We start from the raw sequence: 9,860 nt of genomic DNA, 5'->3' as shown, positions 1-9,860 counted from the left end.
ATCCTTGACTACTTTGGTAGGTGTGGATTTAGGGGAGTACTAGAGGTTGGATCTGTCCCGTATGACTGGGGAGTCGTCACCACACTTATAGAGAGATGACGTCCTAAGACGCATACCTTTCATTTGCATACGGGTGAGGCGACTATCACATTACAAGATATTAAGCTCATTTTTGGCATGGTTGTAGATGGTTACCCCTTGATTCAAGCTAATGCTAGAAATATAAACCTTGTGGGGTGGCAACAGTTGATCCACGAGCTTACTAGTTGGGCACCCCGTGAGGATTGTTTTGACGGTGTTAGTAGGTTGCAAGTAAGTAATTTAGTTGAATATATGAACGGCTTAGATGAAATTACAGATCAGACCACAGAAATTGATGTGCAAAAGCGGGTTACATTGTACTTGCTATGGCTCTGTGGCGGCACGATATTTCCGGATAAATCTGGTGACTTGCTTAATTTAGACTATTTGCTTGACATGCGTGACCTTAACGCAATGAGCACACAAGCTTGGAGGGCGGCTACATTGTCATTTTTATATAATTCTTTGTGCCGAGCTTCGATGACCAAGGCCAAGGATGTGTGTGGATTCATTTCCTTATTGCAGGTACGTGACTTTTAAAATTATCAATTCAGGTTAGTATGGTGGCAATGAATTTTCAAAATGTATCATTTTTTTTGTTGGTCCATTTTTAGGGGGTTGATAATTTTCCTTGTATTATGCAATTAGGTGTTTTTTCAGAACAAGCAGCAAATGAAAGGTGCAGTGAGACTATACTATCTCGAAAAAAAAAAAGTTCATTTCTGATCAGTCCAAAGCTAAATTTTGGAAGGTTATTTGCAAGCATCATATGTTGGGATGTGAGTGGATGATCCGTTTTAGAGAGATTTCAAGTGGTATGTGGAAGACAGGAAAAATGATTAAGAAACACAATTGTCTCACGGATGATTACAAGGAGGATCATTCCAATTTGAGCAGTCACATGATTGTTACTACGTTGATACCATGTATTATGGTCGACCCACACATCAGTATTAAGGCTGTTTAGGAAAAAATAAAAGAGTTGTATACATTTACTCCTAGTTATAGAAAAGCACAAAAGGGGCGTACGAAAGCTTTTGAAATGGTATATGGAGATTTTGAAAGTTCTTTCAAGTCATTGCCCTGATACATGGCTGCCCTGCAATATTTCAATATAAGGGACCGTTATTGAGTGGGAGCAGCAATCAACTACAATGCAAGGCGATCACATCTTCAAGTTTCTTTTTTGGGCTTTTAAACCAAGCATCGATGGATTCAAAAATTGCAGGTTGGTCATCTCAATAGAAGGCACTTATCTCTATGCTAAGTATGACATGAAACTATTAATTGCTATTGGAATTGATGCGAACAATAACATTTTTCCACTTGCATATGCTGTTGTTGCAAGCGAGAGCTTCGAGACTTAGATGTGGTTCCTTATGTTGTTGTGGAGACATGTTGTTTGTGAGAGAAGAGGAATTGGACTTATTTTTTTACCGTCATTAAGGCATCTTGCAATGTGTCCAAACACATGAATGGTTACAACTACCATTCACACTCCATAGGTTTTGTGTTCGGCATTTGAAAAGCAACTTTAATAAAAAGTTCCTCAACAGTGACCTTGAGAACCTAATGTGGTTGGCAGCTACAAAGCACCCGAAGAAGAAGTACAAAATGAGGATGGAACAAATTCACCTCTAGCGCATCTGTGGTTAAAAAATCTTCCCGATGAGAAAACATTGGTTAAGGACGAAGATCATAGGTAGGGGCTATGGCAACTAATGTCTTCGAGTCTTACAACGGTTTATTGAAGAAAGCTTGTGGATTGCCTGTTACTGCCATGGTTCGTATGAAGTTTAAAAATCTTGTTGATCGGTTTGTTGAAAGAAGCTCCCTTGTTGCTTTATTGATTGCGGATAATAAATCTTGACCGACCGTTGTTGAAAAGAAGTTCGATGAATACTGGGAGAGGGCACGAAAGCACACTGACATGCAGCAGTACAATTCAGCTACTGGAGTCTTTGGGATTCAGACATTTGCACACGAAGGTAGGGGCGGAAATATTCATAAAGTCTCTGCTGAAGGGAAAAAGTGTTCGTGTGGGAAGTGGAGAAACTGCCTTATGCCATGTTCACATGCCATTAAATTTTGTGATATCCGTGGAATTCAACCAAAGACCTATGTTAGCAAGTACTACAGTTGCAGGTCTTACAGATAAACGTACAGTGAAAATTTTTCACCCTTGGGTGATAAGGCATATTGGCAACCTTCTCCATTCAATTTAATTGCAAACACTGAATACGAGCGAACTTCAGGAGCGCGGAGTACAAGTAGAAGGAGGAATGAAATGGATATAGCACCTGCTTGCACGCATGGTTAGGAAGTGTAGTAGGTGCAAGGAAATGGGTCATAACAAGAATCGTTGCCCCTTGCGAAATCAGTAGTTGCTATTTTTTTTTTTTTTTTGTTATTATGTTTTTTCCTAAGATCTAGCTCAGTTTTCTTATGTAATCTTCTACGAATGTGTTGTTGTCTTTATTGTGTGACGTTTTATTCAGATAATGTGTGATGTTCACATATTATTTCACAAATTTTTAATTATTGTATAACTTTGTTTGAGTTAAAATATTCTTGAATCAAATGTGGCAAGAGATGAAAAACCAAAAAATAAGTCTTATTAACGTCAATATATATATATATATATATATATATATATATATATGCAACACACGATTTGCAAAAACAATTATAGCAAATCGTGTCCATGTACACGATATGCCTTTAAACCTTTTTTTTTTTTGTTTAAGTTAACGGATGGAAAAAGGATGGCATTATTCAATGGGGTTAAATCGTGTAACAGTGCACGATTAACTCCTTTTGAGCTGCCACAAATTCCACGACTCCTTTTGAAAATTTTGGTCCATTATTGTGCCATTTCGTCGTCGGACATAAGGATTATTTTTTTCTTTATTTTTTTTGCAAAATAATTCTGATTTATCATTTGTTAGTAGTTGGGGTTCATATCTATTAGTGTCGTTACCAAAATTTGTTAAGATTTTTCTTATTGTTGATAAAAAAGTTTTTCAATACATGAATATGTTTCACAAGAGAAATTTACTTTTATAGTACACGAAATTGTGCTTTTACTCTTCGTGCTCACGTGGACATGTAAACTTTAGAATTGTTGAATCACAAATAAAACTAACTAAATAAATGTACATGTAGCAACGGAGTCATCATAGTATTTTTTTAACTAATATGAAAGGAAGGATGACTATTTGATGATTTGCATCATCTGAGCCTACTAGATGCATTTTTTTTCTTTCTTCAATAAGAAGGAGGGGAGATTAATTTTCTTGATACGCCATGCATTAAGTTATGCCTTCCTTCACATTTCACAATGCCACACATAGTTGGCTCGCGTAAAGACAGAAGAAAGAAAGCTCAAACGAAAGAAAGCTAACCAAGAGTGTCAAGTCACTCTTGTTTCCTCAGTCTTGTACTAGGGGCCTCCTTGGACTAAAATAATTTTTGAACATTTAATTCAAAATTTATGCAAATTAAGGGTTAAATAACCAAGACTGTTATTGATATGCCCTTACAGATATGAAGCATTATATAACTAATCTGATCTTTTTGTCTTATGTTATCGCTTTTCAATTAAACATTGGACGTACAAGCTGTCACTAAACAAAAGTAACTATTATAAAATTCTTAAAAGGGTTTACCCACGCTGTTTTGAAGTTGAAATCAAAAGTTGGTGAATCATGAGTAGACTTCAATTATGAAAAAGTGCAAAAGCAGCCAAATTTACCATGCCTAGGATTGGTCCAATCACATTTCCCAAACTTGCCACACTATGATCACTACAAAAAATTATATTGCTAAGTTCTCGTGTTACACTTTAATTGGATAATTCTTCTCAGAATATGGACAAAACTTCTTTATTCATAGAGTTTACTTTTCCTTTCATTTCACCATGAATCATTTTTTATTAGTAACGTAAGGGACATGCATAGTTTGGCCAACCTAAACCTTATCCTAAGGACCGTCCAAGTCTTGTTTATTATTATTTTTTTCAAATTACAATTTATCTTATTAGCATATCAGGTGAGCGAGGGGGAAAGGAATTACTCTGTTGCTGATGGTACTTGAATACTCCACCTTAATTATATTGTGGAAGACAGAAACTCACTAAGTGATCTAGCTCTTTACTCCTTTTTTTTCTTCTTCTTTTCCCTTTGCCGCTGTTGTATTTCAAACGAGAGGACACGTTCGAAAAAAATGTTGAACAAAATTAATGTTTCAAAATTTATATAAATTGTAATATTAGCTAAAGATTTTTAAAAATATTTAACAATTGTGATTCAAAAATTATTTAATTTATTAAATAAGTCATTTTGATTAAACGGGAAGAGCAGATCTTAAATAATGTGCATGCAAAGAATAAATAAATGGTCCTTAATTACCTCATTCACTTCATCCTATAAGTAGTGATGTTGCGTCAAAAATGGAAAGTTAACTGAATATCTCAACAAAAGGCAACAGCAATGAAGTGCTCCTCTTTGATCGACAGCAAACCTAAAGGCACTCAAAAAGGTTTGAGTACTAGGAATGGTCTTCATTTGTTAAGGTTTACGTGTTAGTTGCATTGTTGGACAAATCTTACACAAACAAAAGAACAGCCAATAATGTCCCATTAATTATGTTGCCGTAAAGTTTAGCTAGTGTACATGGAGAAATCAAAGTTGCCAAATGTAGAATGAATTTAAGTTACATGTGTATAGTCTATATTGAACTCTCCAACAGAAAAGAAAACCATTTAAGAAAATAAGTCAAATTTTCGAAACTCAGACAAAGTAAGTCAGTTTATTGAGATATTGACGATATTTACACTTTCTTATGATCAACTTTGGACAATCTCAATTGAAAGGACAAGCAATTTGAAGAATTTTCTCATTTTAAGCCAATTATGGAACATATTATTTTGAAGGGTAAAGGGTTTCAGTCCTTCTAATCCATATTGGTTATCCTGTTTGTCTGTTGCAATTCGATTGATTTATTTTGAGACGTGACTGATACTCCGCTTGAGAAAAAAAGAAGTGAAGATAAAGGTGAAACAGATATTTTAAGTAAATTTTTCACAAACAGCTACCTTTTAGCTCCTTCTAACAACTTATAACTATATGTTCTACATTTACAATTCGTAGCTGGAGGACCTATATTTAGCTAGTAGACGCATCGACTTAAATATAGGATAAATATAACGGAAATACACACGCTGAGAAAACTGAAAATGCTATATTTATGGAAACAAAATCTATTCCAATTTAAATTAAAATCAGTTTTTAATGTTCCTCGATTCACGCAAATATCCTTCCATTCCATATGTGATCTCATATCTCATTCAAACAGCTAACAAATTTAAAAAAAAAAAAAATCAAAAAGTACATTCATATTTGTAACAAAAAAAAAAGTTCAAAAACTAGTTCATCAAAAAACTTTGAAAAATAACAATATCAAACCAGTGAACAGAGCTCGTTTTAAACGACGAATATATATTTGAATTCATCTATTGAAAAATCGAATTAAAGTTGAGTTCATAATTGAGGTAACAACGTTTTCACTGCAACTTTTTTTTTTTCTGAAATTTTGAAAAATATAGTCAAAATATATGAAAAATATATCTGAAATATAGTCAACAAAAACCAGAATAAGTAATATTAAACATAATAATCAAAATACAATTAAAATATAGCCAAAATATAGTCATAATTGAGTTCATAATTGAGGTAACAACGTTTTCACTGCAACTTTTTTATTTTTTTGATTTTTCTAAAAAATTTCTAAATATAGTCAAAATATATGAAAAATATATCTGAAATATAATCAACAGAAACCAAAATAAGTAATATTGAACATAATAATCAAAATACAATTAAAATATAGCCAAAATATATATTAAAAACAACTATTAAAATATCAATCCAAAACATTAGGAATTGAAAATTCAGGAAGTAACGAAAAAAAAAATATAGGTTAAATACACGGTGAAACGTAAAAATCAGTATAGAATCTTACCTTTTTTGGGAATTAGATTTGAAATATGAGTGAAATTAATGAGTAGCTAATTAGAGATAAACAAGGAAGTTGAACTATTATAAAACTGATTTGAAATTGGAGGAAATTAAGGGATATTGGGCATAATGCCGTGTATTTAGGTGGATAGGAGAGAGGGACCTTTTTTTTTTTGCTTAAATTTAGGGGTGTGGGAAGTTACTAGATGAGTGGTAAAAAAGTGGTAGCTATAGGAAGTAAATATGTTATATTTTAGCTACTAAATATAATTATTGTAAAGTTTAGTTATGTTCCATAAATAGATAATAATGTAAGCTATGTCAAGTAAATTTTACATATTTTAAACTGAAGCCCATGTTTTAAACTTGGGCCAAATGCTAGAAGTACTTTTACGGCCCAACAAGTGTGTAAACCTTCAAAATATGGGCTAAGACGTGAAGGATCATTTGCAATTGTAGCATACGGCTTTTTTTTTTTTTTTTTTTTTTTTTGTGATAACAGCTGTCAATATATTACCAGAACAACGAGCCAGGCACTTTTGTAACCCCAAAAAAAAAAATTGGAACCAAACTAACCCATTAAAAAAAAAAACCAAAATAGACTTCACGCACATATTCTGTGCGTGAAAACCCTACCAAAAACCCCTCCTATTTCCAGCATACTTTTCTTTTTCATTTTCTCCATTTTCACTCTTTCAACACACTTTTGCACTCCCAAAAACATGTCTCAAAGTTTTGAAACTTCAAAGTTTGCTATACAACCCGATATTTGTGAATGCAGTTATTACTGTAAACTAAAAACATCAAAGACCCAAGATAATCCGGGTCGCCGTTTTTGGCGTTGTAAAGTGCTCGAAGTAAGTGTTTTTACATTTTTTAGTGTTTTTTTTTCACGTTATCCATATATTTTACTTTAAACAACTGATTTTCTTGTAATGTTTATAGGATATGGGCGGTTGCAAACACTTTCGGTGGGAAGATAGCATTCATGTTGATAAAACGGTGGCGGCGAAGTTTAAAAATCCACTTTTTGATAGAGATACCGCGACTTCACGTATCTCTAGAGATGCCGCTACGATGGACTCACAATTTAAGCTTGTGGAAGGCTAAACTTAGAGACGCTCAACACGAGAAAATAGCTTTGAAAGAAAAACTTAAATTGTGGAAGATTATTTGTGCTATTTTGTTGTTGTTCATTATTTATATGTATTTTGTTTATTAAATTTAATATTTCTATGGATTATGTTTTTTACTAGTTGTACCTTTTCCCCTATAATGTAATTCACACCCTTTATGTACTAATTTATTTGTGTTTCTTTGTTAAATTGTCAATTAATAATAGACTTTAACAATAAACTTTGAAGAATTAAAAACATGCCAAACTAATTCAAATTTATGACTTCATCGTAAAATAAAAATACAAATTAACAGCCTTAGTCCGAAACATAAATGACCCATAATCTAAGATAGTGACCCTAAATAGACCCTAATCGTCATCAGAATAGAAGTCCTCAATATCGTCCTCAGAACGATATTGGCGATATCTTAACACACATTTTTTTTCAGGAGATGTTAGTTCTCTACCGGTTGATGATGCTTATTCTTCGGCCAACTTTAGCATGTAAAATCTACAACGTCTTGCCAGCATTATGTTGTTTTCTTTTCTAATCCTTTGTACGGCAAGCTCGCAAGTTGCTGGACCTACTCGAGGCATGGTTATTGAGTACCTTGTTGGGATTGGAGCATTGAGATTTTCCAAGTCACGAACAAGACGTTCTAATTTGGCAATCCGATGTGACTATTCTCGGCGTAAATTGCAATAATATTCTCGCGGATCTGAATATTTCACACTGCAGAAATCATCATTACGCTCTATAAGAAGGTGGGGATTTAGTTCGTCTAGTTTGAAATCACTGGTATCACTCGAAAAAATGCTATGATTTGAACTCTCATCATCACTTCTATTTGGTTCTTTTGGAAGGAGTGAAGACCAAGCCGAGTTTCTACTACTCGACATTGAATACGTTGTAGTCTAATAACAAAAAAAAAAAGGCTACTTATATAGTTGCAAATCCCTAAGTACCCTCGGGGGGGAGGGGGTCTTTATGACCCTACCTACTTACCTTATTATAAGAAAAATATTAATCTTCATCGGACATTTCACAGTTCGAATCTCACTTGGATCTAAATCTTGTGCTACCATGTATACCATATTCTACCCTATGGTAACGTATTTGCATCCGATTGTTCTTTTCGCGAAAATGATTAAGAGCAAAATTAAACTCTTGTGGAGTTTCGCGAGGCATTGACATAGCACGTTTTTTTGGGCGTTTAAGCCCTACTAAAGCTAACTTTTGCTCCAGTGCTTCAGCCTCCCTAACATGCCAATTTCACTCCTCTCTTATTGTTTTATTGTATTCTTGACTGAATCTTTTGTTAGGGTTATTTGAGTAATGAAAATCATCATCATCTAGTTCCCATATCCTACCCACTGTTTCAAATATGTTTGCTGGGGTAAAACATGTAATAGAATCAAGATTACCAAATTGGGTGTAAAATGTCATGATAACTCGTTTTAAAGTGAATACTAGTTGTTTGTCAATCATGTTATATATAGTACTGCATTTTTTGACTGTTTATTTGAATTTAATTCATATCACGCAATGTTTCAATGCGCAATAGAACATGATTTGACAACACATTATGCATGCCAATTTCAGCTTTTTTATAACACGTAAAGGACCGATTTGACAATACAATGCTGCATTTTTTGACTGTTTATTTGAATTTAATTCATATTACGCAATTGTTACGCCTCGAAAACTTCCCTGTGAACGTACAACGAATGGACTAACGAAGAATACGAGTATATGATGTTTTAATAAGAAGGGAACGACGTTTGACGACCCTGAGTAAGGTTTCAAAGGTAATTGCAATAAGAGATAGGTTATGCTCCACAACGATTACTTATGGGTCCTGAAAATGTGAAAAGTTGCAGATTTGCACTTTGGCGCAGTCGATCGTAAAATGAAATACGGACCATAAAGTGGTATACGGCCCCGTAAACTGCCATGTCGTATTCCAACTTAAAAAACTTCAACTTTCTGCCAAATGATCAAATGGTTAAATACGGCTTGGAATACGGACCGTAAATCGAAATACGGCCCGTAAACCGTGATCGTAAATCACCATGACCTCTAGCATACCTTTCTGATTTTGTTATGCTTAAATACGACCACGAAATACGACCCGTAAACTAGAATACGGAACGTAAACTGGGTTTACGACCACTGTGCACTTCAACTACTATTCATTCCGGATCAGATTTTAAGTCATTAAAAAGAGACCCAAGCTCATTAAATTCATTTCATTTCCACGATACTTCTCTCTAGAAACCTCTAGAATACTCTCCACTCTTCATTATAAGAAAATCAAAGGAAATCAATGATCAATAACACCAAATCCATGAGACAAAGTGTATGGAACTTAGCTAAAGTTCATCTCTCTCAAGAAAACCCAAAGGAAGTGAAGTAGGGTTTTGGTGATAGAAGAGTAATACCACTCAAGGCTTGTTCCTACAACATCTAAGGTAAGTTTTATGGCATTTACATGTTATTTAGGGTATGGAAGAGTTGAAACACTTAGATTATAGAAGGATGTAAGAAATGGGTCATGAAAGTGTGAATAGTAGCAATGTTGAGTAAAGGTTTGTATTGAGCCATGATCATTAATAATTTGTGATTATGAAATGCTATGAATGAC

Source organism: Lycium barbarum, chromosome 6 (assembly GCF_019175385.1).
Source record: "Lycium barbarum isolate Lr01 chromosome 6, ASM1917538v2, whole genome shotgun sequence".
Taxonomy (NCBI): Eukaryota; Viridiplantae; Streptophyta; class Magnoliopsida; order Solanales; family Solanaceae; genus Lycium; species Lycium barbarum.
This window is presented reverse-complemented; position numbering follows the sequence as displayed.